The following is a 14,562-nucleotide window of genomic DNA, read 5'->3' as shown; positions in this document are numbered from 1 at the left end:
GAAATGAGATTATATTTTCAGTGGTTAGCATTAGTATGTGTCGCATTAAGTTACTCTAATAGATGAATAACACATATGTTCCAAAAGTCAGTCCGTAAAGAATTAATTATTGAATATTTCAGAGCTGATGAAACATACGAAGCTGAAGTACCAGTGAGGGTAGTGATTCCAGAGTACTAAAACTGCAAAAGAAACAAAGTCCTCTGACTTTTCTAGGAGGCACAATGTTATATTTATGTATTAAGAAACACACATATCCACCCCCCCAACTAAATTAGATGAAACAAAACCAGCTATACATTTGAGAGAGAGAGAGAGAGAGAGAGAGAGAGAGAGAGAGAGAGAGAGAAGGTGATTGGAAGGGATTGGAGAAGGGAAAGCAAAGAAAGAAATGATGCAACTCTATTATAATTTCAAAATATAAAAAAATTAAAGAGAAATAAAATTATATACAGGTACATTGTGCTAAAATTATGAGATGTTGACATAAAGGAGAATTTCATAGAAATCAAATATCCTCAAAACAGTGGCTTACTTCTCAGCAGTAACAGTGAAAGCCAAGAGGCAAAGCAATAATTCTATCAGGGTTCAGGATATAAACAACTGTTTGGCCTAGAACTGCTCAGCTAGAGAAATTATCTTTATAAAGTTAAGATGAAATAAAGACATTCCTGAAGAAAGAAAAACTGAGAGGGTTTAACACGATTCTATTTTCATCGAAGGAACTCATAAAGGTTTGCTTTGCCATGAAGGAATATAACTCCAGGAAATGTCTCAGTGCAAGAATACTGATGAATACACCCCGGAAGTCTCATGGTAAATACAAACCAACACCTTTAAATGGAAACCATGCTTTTCTAATTTTTTTTTATCATATGAAATGCTATAGTAAATAAAGTCTCAGGGAGAAGAATTATGTATATGGCCAGAACATAAAAAACAGTGAATGCTGTGGTTGTTAAAGTTCTTTTTTAAAACACAGAAGTTGATTCCTCCTGGAGAAGAGTGAGTGTGTACACATTAAACTCATACTATGTCAAATGTGGCTGATGATATTTAAGTTACTACAAAAACACACCATAAACAAATCAAAGATTATAGATAAAAATAGTTAAGGACACCAACATGTAGACAGTACGTCGATCTTCAAAGAAAATCAAACCATGATAACTAGAAATAAGAATGTTTTAGAAACAAATGAAAACCACAGCAGTCAAGGTGTTCACTAAATTTTCCACCCAGGTCCACTGCAAGATCTTTCTATACCATCCACAGATAGACCAATTTCCACCCTTTAGATAGATAACTATTTCCCTAGTCCCTGCCATTTGGGGAGGATAAGGAGACTTATAGAACAGTCCAGTTTCTCCCTTATCTCATTTCCATGCATATCCCCTTCTTCCCATAAGGAATGATTATGGATAAAACTTTTCTATCGAAAATGATGACTTACTATTGCATTCTTGAAAGCTCAGCTTACAAGTGTCGAGAAAACAGTTGCTGGAGGTCGGTTTACAAAACCTACATCCATGAAGACAGGTGTTTTTGAAGCTCTCTGGCAACAATATAAAATATCACTGTTCAAACATAACACATGGAAAAGCAGAATGACAATGTCTGAAGGAATGTCTGCAGCAAGACAGGTGCTGGTTCAAGTCTATGAAGGACTTAGGAGGAAAAACAGAAGGAAGGAACAGAATGTATTAGGATAAAATACTTATTAAGCATATATATGTATATACTAATTGAAAATAATTTTTTCATACAATATATTTTTATTTCAGTGCTCCTCTCCCACCTTCCCCACCCATCCAACTCCATGCCCTTTTATTCTCTCCCTCTTTAGAAAATAAACAGTCAAATGAATAAAAACCAAAAATTAAAAAAGCAAAAGAACAAGAAACACATGTATACAAACAAACCCCATACAAACATAAAATCTGAAGCTACACTATGCAAGCAAAACAACAACAACGACAAATACAAACAAAACAAACAAATCAGAAAGATAATAAATGCCCACTCAAAGCCACATGAAAAACAAACAAAAAACCCATGGAGTTTATTTTGTTTGACTATCAACTGTTGGGCATGGGTCCTACCCTTAAGGTAGTTAATATAACCAGTGAGACTCATTGAAGAAAACTAATTTTTTCTTTGAAAATGGGTTTCAGTTACATATAACTGTTTGCTTAGGGATGAGAATTTGTGTCCACTTCCCCTCTCAGAACTAGGGCCACCTTTGGCTTGAACCTGTACAGGACTTGTGCATACTGACACATTCTCTTTGATTTCGTGTGTTAGGATAGTTCTGTTTTGAAGACACTGTCCTTGGTGTCAATCATCCCCTGACTACCAATCTCTACCTCCTTTTCTGCATGGCTACCTGAGCTCCTGGAGGAGGTGTTTCCTAAAGACATCCCATTTATGTCTGATTGGTCTCTTTTTCTCTGCTGATTCTCCAGCTGTGAGGCTCTGTGTTAGTTACCTTCTTTAGTAAACATCATTGGTGTTTGTCATGCAGAAAAGGTCTAAGTTCAGAAAACAATAATGAAAGCCACGGGAATATGGCTGCTGCAGAGCTAGGTCTCTAGAAGGAATGGGCAGGGTAAATCCCAGGAGTCAGCTCTAACAATGGACTCCACATCCTGCCAATACAAACTCAAATAGTATGCAAAAGCAAAGAATGTTTATTTAGCTCAATTTCCTACATGCAGGGGTCTCCCCATTCAGGAATAGAGACCTCGAGTGGACTGGATGGCCCAACTTTTCTCATCAGTTAGGGGAATTCCAGGGAGAGGTATGTGCCCTTTTACCTTATTTAGCTTTATCTCTGGATCAGTGGAGTAGTCTGACTGATTGTACAATTGGTTAGGCTCTTGAGACTTCCCACCAGGTTGCTTACTCATTCTAGGTGCCTTTCTTACTTCAGGCCATATGACAAGGTGCCCTCAGATTGGCTGCCTGTGGCTATGGTTGGCTGACCACAGGTTCTTGGATCTGGGTTCTCATTTCTAGGAAAAGAAACTTAGTCCTAGTTTCCCAAGCTGCCTATTTGCAGCCTGTCATAGAGTTAGCCAATCTAGTTCTGGGTAACTCAGTCCTCTCAAAACTAGTGACAGTGAATGAAGCACTCTGATTGGATAAGAACTGAGAGGCTATTTTAAGAAATTCATTTATCTGAACAGATAGCACCATTACTTAAGTCATCAGAATCTCATGAACCTTTCAAGAATGGAGAAAGAGTTTACGGTCACTTTTTAAATAGGTCATCATTCTGGTGTCATAAGAAAGATGGCAGATTTTTCTGGGATAATTATAGACTGATCCTAACTCAACGTCAACCAAAACTTGGCTCTACCTACAAATACACTTAGATCTGGCATATTGGCTAATGTATAATAATATGAAGGAGCTGTAGAATGATCAATGAGTCAGTAAGGGATTCTGTTTACTTCAGTCTGGGAAGGGGATCAGAAAGTTTGCAAAGGCAGGGAAAGGGATATACTACACATTTACAGTTGCCCATGTGACAAACCCCATGGTTAGAGCCAGGAAACAAATAGGTGTTTTGTTATGCAGGCCATATCATTAGACTCTGTTTCTGATCTAATATTCTGACTGAGAAAGACAAAAACCAAATACTGAACTGTATCTCTCATGATGAAATGAAGATTATAGTAGACACACAAAAGGCAACTAGCATAGAGACCTCTAAGACAAGGCAGGGAGTTTTACAAGCCTAAACTCAAACATGTCTGGTAATTTTGTTGGTTTCAGTGATCAGGCACAGTTTTTAAAAAGTACCAATAACTGTCTTACTTCCCCTATGATAGGAGGTGTCATATGTATCTAGGAATAATTTTCTAGTCCATATGCTAACTTTTTCGAAAAAAAAAAATCAAAGATTGAGCTACAGTGAGTGACAAAGGAAATAAGTTGGAAATCTGGATATTAAAAGAACAAGAAAATAATACAAATTATTTTTAAAGTAAACAAGATATATCTAATAGCATTTAGGTGAAAGGAGAAATCACAGTGAGGAATGCATGATTGTTTAATTTAAACTGAATTATAACTATGTAACATAAAAATTTTGATCAAAACTACCCCCCTTTTTATTTCCAGGCTCAGAAAAGGTGGAATAAAACTAGAAATAAATGTTGATACAAGTGTGATGATAGGGCGTATATGTAAAATAAATCTTGTCTATTAAATGACAATAAAAATTGAAGTGAATGTTGCAATTTTCAGGGTTAGAAAAGAGAAACAGTGGGCTGGGGAGATGGCTCAGCACTCTCTTGATTCTGCTTTGCAGTGGACCAGAGTTCAGAACCGGTAACTACATCCTATAGATAGCAGCCATGTGTGACTTCAGCTCCACGGAATCTGATGCCTCCTCTCTCCATTGCCACCTGCGCTAATGTGCAAATACCCACACAGAGATACACAGAAACACAGGTGTGCACTTAATTAAAAGGAAAATAGAAACTGAAATCTTTGAGGATGTAATTATGCTGATGGAGTGCACACTTTGTAGGCTGCAATAAGCCCTAGTTTAAGTCTCCAAAACTGTACAAATCTGGTTGCAGAAGCATGTTCCTGTAAACCCTGCACCAAGCCATAGCAGCACAACAATCCCAAGTTCAGTATCATTCCCTGCTTGATAATGAGTGGAGGTGCACATTGATAAAAATGGGTTCTCCAAAAACTGAGGGAACAAGATAAAAGTATGCATATATTAATGTATTTATGTACATGTATGTGTGTGTGTGAACAATTAAATAGAAGTGGTTTATTTGCCATTAAAATTAGATAATGAATAAAAATGTAAAATCATGAAAATATTTCAAACAATTAAAACATCTAATAACATTTTCATTGAAATGGTATTAAATGTGTAATTTTTAATTTTGGGGTTTTTTAAAATTTATCCTCTCATATATTTCATTATGACCACAGTTTCCCCTTCCTCCTCTCCTCACAGTACTCCCTCCACATGTCTTCTTCCCCTCAATCCTCTACTCCTCCATTTTCCTTCACAAAACCTCAAGCTTCCCAGGGATATCAACTAAACATGGCATAACAATTTTCAATGCCTCCCCTCATATTAAGGCTGGATAACAAAACCCAGAGGAAGCTAAAGGGTCCCAAAAGCATGCAAGAAAATCAGAAACAGACCCTACTTCCACTGCTAGGAGTCCCACAAGAAAACCAAGCTACACCACCATAATATTTATGCAGAGGGCCTACTTCAGAACCATGCAGGCTTCCTGGTTGGCAGTCAAGTTTCTGTGATCCCTTATGAATCCTGGTTAGTTGATTGTGTGGATTTTCTTGTGATGTCCTTAACTCCTCTGGGTTCTACCATCCATCCTTCCCTTCTTCTTGGTGGATACCCCAAGCTCCATCTTGTGTTTGGCTGTGGGTCTCTGCATCTGTTTCCATCAATTGTTGGATTGAGCTTCTCTGGTGGTGATTATTCTGGGCTCCTGTTTATTAGTATAGCAGAATATCATTAAATATCATTTCATTATCCCCCCCCTCCAATTTTCTGGTCATGTTTAGTTCTATCCTCGGTCACTAGGATAATCAGCCTCTGCTTCCTAACTCTCCAGGTAGTGTCAAGGGTGGGCTCTGTCTCTCCTGGCATGGGTCTCAAGTTAGATCAATCATTGATTGGTCATTTCCACAAGTTCTATTTACCTCAGCACACCATGATGGCAGAACAAATTGTAGACAAAGGTTATGTAACTCAGTTAGTGTCTCAATACCTCCACTGGAAGGCTTGCATGTTTATAAAAGATGGTAGGTTCAGTTTCTGTATCCTCCACTACTAGAATTCTTATCTAGGGTCACCTTAACAGATTCCTGGGAGTTTACTTTGAGCCAGATTTCTATCTTGCCCCTAAAATTCCCCCAATTCTAGTTGTCTATCTTAGTACTCTCTCCCTTCATCCTATCCCAGCCCTATCCCTCCTGTTCCCTCCCACTTGCCCCAACTCTAACCAGGAAATTAATAACTTTTAAAAGAGAGGGTAAACCTATGACAGTCATCATTAGTATTCGAAGATGAATGAAGAGATGTTACTAAAATCTCTAGGCATGAAATCTGGACACATAACTGGACTTAACCAAGAAGACTTAAAATGTGCCCAGTATATATCTTGAATAGTTGTAGAACTAGTAATGGATGAGATAAATTTAGAGTTTTAATTCTTTAATAACCTAGATCCTGAGCCTACATAATGTTACAAAACAATTTTTGCTAATGAACAATTTAAGAATGTCCCCTACTATTCACAACCTCTTCCAGTCAACAGGACACATGATATTTTGCAGTTGTTTATATGAGGCGAATTATGAGGTCACCATTACTCTGTTTATAAGTCAATATTCTAAAAAAGAAAATCAATAGGTTAAACTGTATGGAATCTCTAAAAGCCTTGTAGAAATTGCCTCATGTGATTTAGAGTATAAGATGTCTTTGATAAGTTGTGGATCCAAGAAGGCTAGGAGTTAATTTAGTTCAAGTATAAAGGTCTCCTATTCAAGATCTTGGATTTTTGAAGAGAAGACAGGCATTCTAACCAGAGGACAGAGGAAAATAAGTCATTCGTTGTACTAGCATTCTCCATTGATTGGGTGATGCCCCCTGTCATGCTAATAAGGATCAGTCTTAACATAGTCTACTAATTTGTGTACTAATATTTTGCATAAATACCTTCAACAATTCCCAGGAGTGGTATCTTAAGAGTTTCTGAGGGTCTTTTATCTCTCTAAAGTAACACATAAACTTCATCATTGTACACCAATCTGAAGACAGTGTTCAAAAAAGAAAGTCAGGCAAATATTTTCCAAGAACATGAGAAAAACTCAATGAATTAAGAGTTAAAATTTATCCATGTTTAATAAAATCATATGTTACAACCAATTAGAATATATCTCAAAATAACAGCCTTTCTATTCAGAGTTAATCGGTTCAACTTACTTTATAAGTAGTAAAACCCACGTGCCTTCATTCATCAATATGAAAGAATACCATTTGATATTTCAGTGCCCATTAATGATAAAAGTCCTTCGGCACATAGCTATAGAAAAGAAATTCTTCAATGTAACACAAAGCATCAATTAAAGTACAGGCAATCTGGTACTTAATGGGGAATGACCAGATGACTTCATCATGTGATACTAAGTCAAGGTCGTTCCATTTCATCACTGTACTTGCCTGAGATGGAAAGGTCACACAGTGAAGTAGGGCCTGAAAAAGACATAAAAGATGTACTAGTTATAAACGAGGTGCTAACATTGCCCATATTAGAAGACAATTGTGTATGTAAAATATTCAAACCATCTATAAAAATATCATAAAACTAATAACTGAACTTGTAAAACATTCAGGATACATACAAGGGCAGCATACAAAAATCAATTATATCTCTGCATATTAGAAGTAAGCTATTAATACTTAATTTCTAAAAGCAGAATCATTTATAAACACTTGAAGGAAAAGGAAAGAATTGAGTTCCTTCCCAACAAAACTCATACAGGATCTATGTCCTGGAGTACTTACAAAATTCTGATGAAATAATCACAAAAAGCTTATGTAATTAGAGATGCCTTCAGGGTTCATGAGTTATAAGATTCAGCACAGAAACCCTCCAAACCCTACTTGAGGCAACAAATTTAATTACTATCAAAATTCTAGCACATACAAAAAAATGTAGCTGTACTCAAATAGTTATAAATTTGATATGGATGGGAAATGTAATCAGAACAGCCAAGACAATTTTCAAATGGAGAATTAAATCCAAGGCTCTCATTGCCCAATATTAAGGCTTCCTCTGAAGCCATTCTAACTGAGCCATTGTGTATCTGGAGAAGGATGGACAGGCAAATTAATAGCACAGAACACAGTCCAAAATAGACTCACAGATATGGATGAGAGCTTCCTAGATAGTTGACAAAATCATTTCAATATGGAAAGGATAAATGTTTCAATTTACATTTTACAAAAAAAGTAGACATTTATCTACCAAAACATGATAACCAAAACTTAAATGGCACTCTCCTCCGGCCAAAAAAAAAAAAAAAATATTTCAAGATAGATTAAAATAAGAGTGAAAATGCTAAAAAAATAATAACAAAAACCATTATAGTGATTTAGGTAAAATATTTTTAGATTTGAAAAGCAGTGTGGGACTCAAAAGTGAAAAATACATTTCAAATGGGGTTTTATTAACATTAAAAACATTTGGTGAATAAGATACACTATTAAGAGGAAGAATACTTGATTTATGCATTATAAAGACATATTTGCAAATCACATGTTGAAAACTAATTATAGTCATATAGAAGCTAAAACTTAGTGCTAGGGTAGAGGCAACATTAAAATAGTGTTAAAGATTTGACTAGACATTATGACTAAAAAGATAAAGACAGCAAAGGAGAACATGATGATTGTGTCTGGAGCGATGGCTCAGGGTTTAACAATACTTCTTGCTCTTATTCTTGCTCAGTACTCAGACCCTATTTAGAAACATTCACGAACATTTTTAATACCAAGTTGAGGAAACAGACTCTCTTGTTTGCCTCCTACTGGCACACATACACCCATGGCAAGTGGTCACACTGATGCATTTCCAGATACATAAATAAAAACGAGTAAAACCAATCAGAATTCAGATTAAACATGCTAAGACCCTACTGCAAACCTTACAATGCAATTAAAATAACAGACAAATCCCAAGAACAGACAGTCATGCATTATCAAAGAAACTTACAGTAAACTGCTAAGAATGGGGACAATTAGATTACCCTGTAACATTATTTAGCTATGATTGATTTGATTATGGAAAACTTAAAATATGATGTACAACAATAATCACTCTGATGGAGTGTTTCCACGTGCATCAAAACTGCCCATGAAAATACATATATCACTATTTGCTGAAGGTCCAGTCATAGCCACCGTGAACAGGACACTAATGTCTTTTTACCTAGGGCTGGCTCATGAAACTATGGTAGGTCCATGAACTAGAAAACTCCTCAGTTATTAATAGAACCTCTTTATAGGTCTGTATACAGCATTTACATGGTAATTACACTCAACAAAGATGACTTTGTGGGTATGAATAAAATATGGATGGATATAAAAAATATTAGAAGGAAAGGAAGAAGCCAGTTTTGAAAACTTAAACTTCCCCAGAGCTCCCAGGGACTAAACCACCATCCACAGAGTACATATGGAGTAAACTATGGCTCCAGCCACATATGTAGCAGAGNGTGGCCTTGTTGGACATCATTGGGAGAAGAGGCCCTTGGTCCTGTAAAAGCTTGATGCCCCAGTGTAGGGGAATGCCAGGGCAGGGAGGAGGAAGTGGGTGGGTGTGGAGCACCCACATAGAAGCAGGGAGAGAGAGGATGGGATAGAGGGTTTCCAGATGGGAAACCAGGAAAGGGGAAAACTCAAATAAATAAAATATCCAATTTAAAAAAAAAAAGGAAAAAAAGTAAATCTATACCTCTTATCCTTCAATGTAGATACAATTCTCAAAAAATTAACAGTGACACAGTTACAAAATACAGAATATCAGAATATACTGAAATGAGAATGGATGAATGCACTTTGAATTGATGGAACTGTTTGGGATCATTAAGTCTAAACATCCCTACAAATATCTTTGGTCGTTTTAATATGTATATGGATGTCTAAATGTCCACCTTACTGTTTAGTAATTTAAAAATATAATGAAGTTGTCTATGCAAGTGAACTTTAACAGTAATTGTTTTTCATTGTCATATTTGCTTAACATACTGTGGTATCTTTAATACTTGTTCATGAATGGAGATCCTTAGTGATTAAAGTTGAGTGACATTCTTTTATAAACATGTCATGCTTTCTCTACACATCTATCTACCTACAAACGTTTCAGAAACAGAATATGGAATGTTGGTTTTGAGGAGCTAGAGACCCTGGTCATCTCCCCATTCTTTAGCTCATAGTGCTTCAATTAGGATAAAGTTTAACAAATTCTTAAGGTCTAGAGAGCTATTGTACAATATAAAAATTTTAAGGTATACATAAAAATTCATGAGAAGGGGACTTAAAAGTCGGGTAAGTTGTTAAAATACCTGACTTCTAAGCATGAGGACCTAAGCTCTGCCCTCAGAAGTCAACAAAGGCAGACAGAATTTTGGAAGTTCATGGCCAGTATAGTCTACATAGTGTGCCCCAGTTGACTGCCAGTAAAACAAATGTTTACTTCCATAGATTCTTAGTTTAAAAGTATCACATGAACAGCCACACAGAGTCTTTGCTATCTTCTGAAATTTCACAAACCAGGCCTCCATTGTCTGCATTTCATTAGGTCTTCATATCAACTAAGTGCCATAGAATCACCCTCATTGTGCTCTTACCCAAAGTTCCAAACAGTTACACAATCCTCCCAGTTACCCAATATTATCATTTCCTTCACAGTGATAACCCAAACTTTGGTACCTATTTCTATCCAAGCTTGTTTTCTGCAGTCAGGGAGGAATACTGCTTCCTGGATTGTTTTCCAGGGATTGTTAAGCTTTTGTTCTTATACAGTTCAGGCTAGGGACATTTCCACCTACAGAGGGCTTGAGCCATGGAGGTATAGATAGATAGATGGATGGATGGATGGATGGATGGGTGGGTGGATGGATGGATGGATAGATAGATAGATAGATAGATAGATAGATAGATAGATAGATAGCAAGAGAATTCCCTGAATTCCCTGAAGACATGCCTGGAGGTCAACATGATGGGAGCAATTACTCAACTAAGAGTTCCTCTTCACAGGTGTGTCACGTTGCTAATCAAGATTAGCCATCATGGGCTTCTAGCACCAATGTCATTCACTTCACAATCACATGTGCCTCCTATTCTAACTCTCATCTAGCCTACATGAATACCTATGCTTTGTGTTGCTCATAAATTCAAGAAGGCACACACACACGAATTTAAAAAAAAAATGTTGTTTTAAATAAATGAAATCAGTGTTTGGACTTCTACTTTTCTCTTTGTATTTGTAATCACTTGGGTATGCAAATGTTCTATTAAATAAACTACTATTTGCTAATTCCCAGACACTAATGATTAAAACACATTCTGTAACAATGTGTTATGGGGAGCGGGTGTGGCAGCAGTCCCAAGATGGCGCACAGGACTGCAGCCAAGTCTTATGACTTGCACCTGACTTTCTCATACACCTGAAAATAAGCCACGTCCACTGGGTGAACTGCGCAGGTGCACCATGATGCAAGATCAGACCATATGACAAGTGATGACTCTGGCCAATGGACTGCTGTTACGCGAACTGGCCTGATGGAGCGTGTTTGAGGGGTTATATAAGGGATTGCGATTGGGGCGGATAGAGATACACAAGAGACTATTCCTAGAGATTCATGCATGATGTTAAAAAGTTCCTGAATAAACTGCTTTGAGAAGAATGTAGTGTCGTCTCTCTTTTCTGCTGGTCAGAAACAGAAGCTACTAAGTGTGATGACAAAGGTGGTAAGGCAGGCGTGAGATGAGCTCCACGCTTGGGACATCAGATTGAGATACAGGCTGAGGCAGAAGGATGGACATGCACCGAAAGGGATCACGGTGTATGAAGTGGGTTCAAGGATAACTTGGGCTATAGAGTGACCCTCAAAAATAATAAACAAACAGAATTATTTGGAAAATAATAGCACTCTTGTTATGTTCTTATTCTTTGTTTTACTGAGAGCTGCAGAAAGCCTTATGATGACTGCCTCTATTATCTATCTCATACTGACCAATGGAAACCTAAAACTAACTGGAAAGTAGTTTCAGGAAGTCTGTTTCTTTGGAAAATTTTGAACATGAAATGCATTTTGATCTGCACAGGTTTTTATTTTTTCCTCCTCGTTTTCCATTTCAAACGTTTCAGATGCCTTTTCATGTTCTGTCCCCATAGCGGGCAGCCTCAGATGTGTTCCATTTTAGAATTGTGAGGCTCTTTGAATGCCATTATTCAAAGTAAAATGGAATGAATTTGAGAGTTATCAACTAACATGAGGTGAAATAAAAAGTATTTCGGAGGAAAATCTGTGATGACTTTTTTTTTCCTCAAAAATTTATTCAAAGACGTCTCAAGTGGCTTGATCCCTCTATTCACAGGAGCCAGTCTTGTGGATGTGAACCTGTAGCCCTGCAGGGCTCTCCAGCTTTACAGTCAGTGTTGATTTGTATTCTATAAATGGGGACAAAACTATATCAGGCTCTTTCCTCTTTCAACAAAACACAATTGTTCTGACAGGCAGGGTGGATGAGTACAATCTCTACAAACGAGCCTACTGGGAGGAATTCATTCACTATCCTGCATATATGTCTAGGTTCATTTTTAATTCTCACAGTACATCAGTTTAAAGCACTGTGCATTATGGTGGACAGGCATCTCCACAGCATGTATCTGGCTACCAAGGAGGCTTGATACCCCAAACCACAACATGGCATTTTACTTGTGTGCATGCAATGTAGAATAGCTTACTTTGCACTGAAAAGTGTAGGGAATAAAGTCCTAAAGAAGCTAGCATGAGTATAATGCAAGGTACATGGGGACAGATTTTGCAAGGAAGTCTCATTGTACAACTAGAGAGGGTGAATTGATGAGGATAATATTTTCCAACAAACCTAGGCCTGAATTGGGGCAGCCATCAAAGGGGGAAAGGCACATTAATGTGAGCTTGTTCAAAACTGAAAGGAAAAGCATCTCTCTCATTATGCAGGGTTAGAGCATAATGCAAGGGAAGTTTGGAAAACTTGCCTCACTTTAATGAAATGGTTCTCAGCTTGAGGGTAGCAATTGTTTTGGAGCCAAATGACTATTTCATAGGGTCATATATTAAATATCCGGCATGCAAGATATTTATGACACAACTCCTAACATTAACAAATTTAAAGTTGTGAAGTAGTAATGAAAATAACTTTATGAGTGGGGTCACCACAACATGAAAAATTGCATTAAAGCATCTCAGATTAGGAAGGTTGAGAAACACTGCTTTAACATGAAAGGTAGTGTTACCCCGTTGCTTATAGGACTAAGAAGTGTATAGTCAATAGGCCATAAATGATGGCAGTAATGATACGAGCTAAATATATTAATAAACACTAATGTACATTGCATAAGAGATTTAGAAAGATTGTAAGACCCAGAGGATCAGAGATGAGAGATTGCATCTCTCAGAAGGTACGTCCATAAAGTCTCACTGACATGACTGACAAACATGAGTTGAACACAGATGACAAAATATCCTCTCCAACACTTCCCTGCTCTGATAACAGATACCAATATGCTTAAACAGCAAGAGGAGGTGATCAGCTTCTGAGTTCATCAAGGTTAAATTTCTCCAGGTAAGCAAATGAGACTCCTGAGGCCCAGGGAGGTTTTTAATTTCCTTAGATGGCTCTAAAAACAATCTAGGACCAAAATTAGTTAAAAGAGGAATTTGGGATACTTTATTTTCTCAAAGAAAATAGAAACCTCTTGGAGAGGGTATTCTGATGTTCTGCTTTCTCTCATAAACTTGGACACTGCTTGTAGGTTGGAAATGGCAGTGATTTTATCCCCAGAATAAATAACTGTCAGTGTGAGCTAAGGGCATAGAGGCATTGGTTCATCAGATGACACTGTTGACTGCAATGTTGAACTGTGCATCCTCTACAGTAATTTTATAAAACAAAAGTAGACATTGTGAGCTCTTGCCAGATTATTAAATATATTACAGATAAAAAGCATATTTCTTTTACACTTGTGATGGTTTAATTACAGTTTTATGTTAGTATACAAACAAGCATATTCACTTGTGCCACTGGCATCCATGCCATATTTAATTGAATGTAATTCTATGAGATTTGTATGCCAATAATAACTTTTTGGCCACATAGGTAAGAGCATCCTTAAATCGCCTTGTTGTCAAGTACCCTCTCTCCAGGGGTGTGTCAACTATAGCTCCAATCGACAGTGCTATGATGGATAGCTCTAAACTTGGGAAATAAGGAAGGAAAAGGTCTGCAAATAAAGTCTGAGCAGGGGACATGTGCTTTTCTTTACTGCAGTTAGGACTTGAGAAAAGTCAACACGAAGACTTTTCTTTCTTTCTTTCTTTCTTTCTTTCTTTCTTTCTTTCTTTCTATTGGATATTTTCTTTATTTACATTTCAAATGTTATCTCCTTCCCCAGTTTCCCTCTCTCAGAGAAACACCCTATCACATCTTCTCTCCCCCTACTTCTATGAGGGTGTTCCTCCACCCACCCACCCGCTCCCACATCCCCACTCGGGGCATCTATCGAGCATTCATAGGACTAAGGGCCTCTCCTTCCACTGATGCATGACAAGGCCATCACCTGCTACATATGCAGCTGGAGCCATGTGTACTCCTTTGTTGATGGCTTAGTCCCTGGGAGTTCTGGGGTGTCTGATTGGTTCATATTGTTGTTCTTCCTAGGACATTGCAAACCCCTTCAACTCCTTCAGTCCCCTCTCTAAATCCTCTATTAGGAACCCCCA

At 37.4% G+C, this 14,562-nt stretch overlaps 1 long non-coding RNA gene across 1 annotated transcript; it reads right to left on the bottom strand.

The window, feature by feature from the left end:
- Positions 1-1,463: 1,463 nt before the first annotated feature.
- LOC115029852 lies at positions 1,464-6,807 on the bottom strand. The gene is made up of 3 exons (XR_003835409.1): positions 6,725-6,807; positions 5,254-5,492; positions 1,464-1,667 (listed from the first exon to the last, which is right to left on the bottom strand). It is a non-coding gene; the product is annotated as an uncharacterized LOC115029852 (long non-coding RNA).
- Between the last annotated feature and the right edge of the window lie 7,755 nt (positions 6,808-14,562).

This window comes from Mus caroli, chromosome 18 (assembly GCF_900094665.2).
Source record: "Mus caroli chromosome 18, CAROLI_EIJ_v1.1, whole genome shotgun sequence".
In the NCBI taxonomy this organism is placed as follows: Eukaryota; Metazoa; Chordata; class Mammalia; order Rodentia; family Muridae; genus Mus; species Mus caroli.
This window is presented reverse-complemented; position numbering and strand designations above follow the sequence as displayed.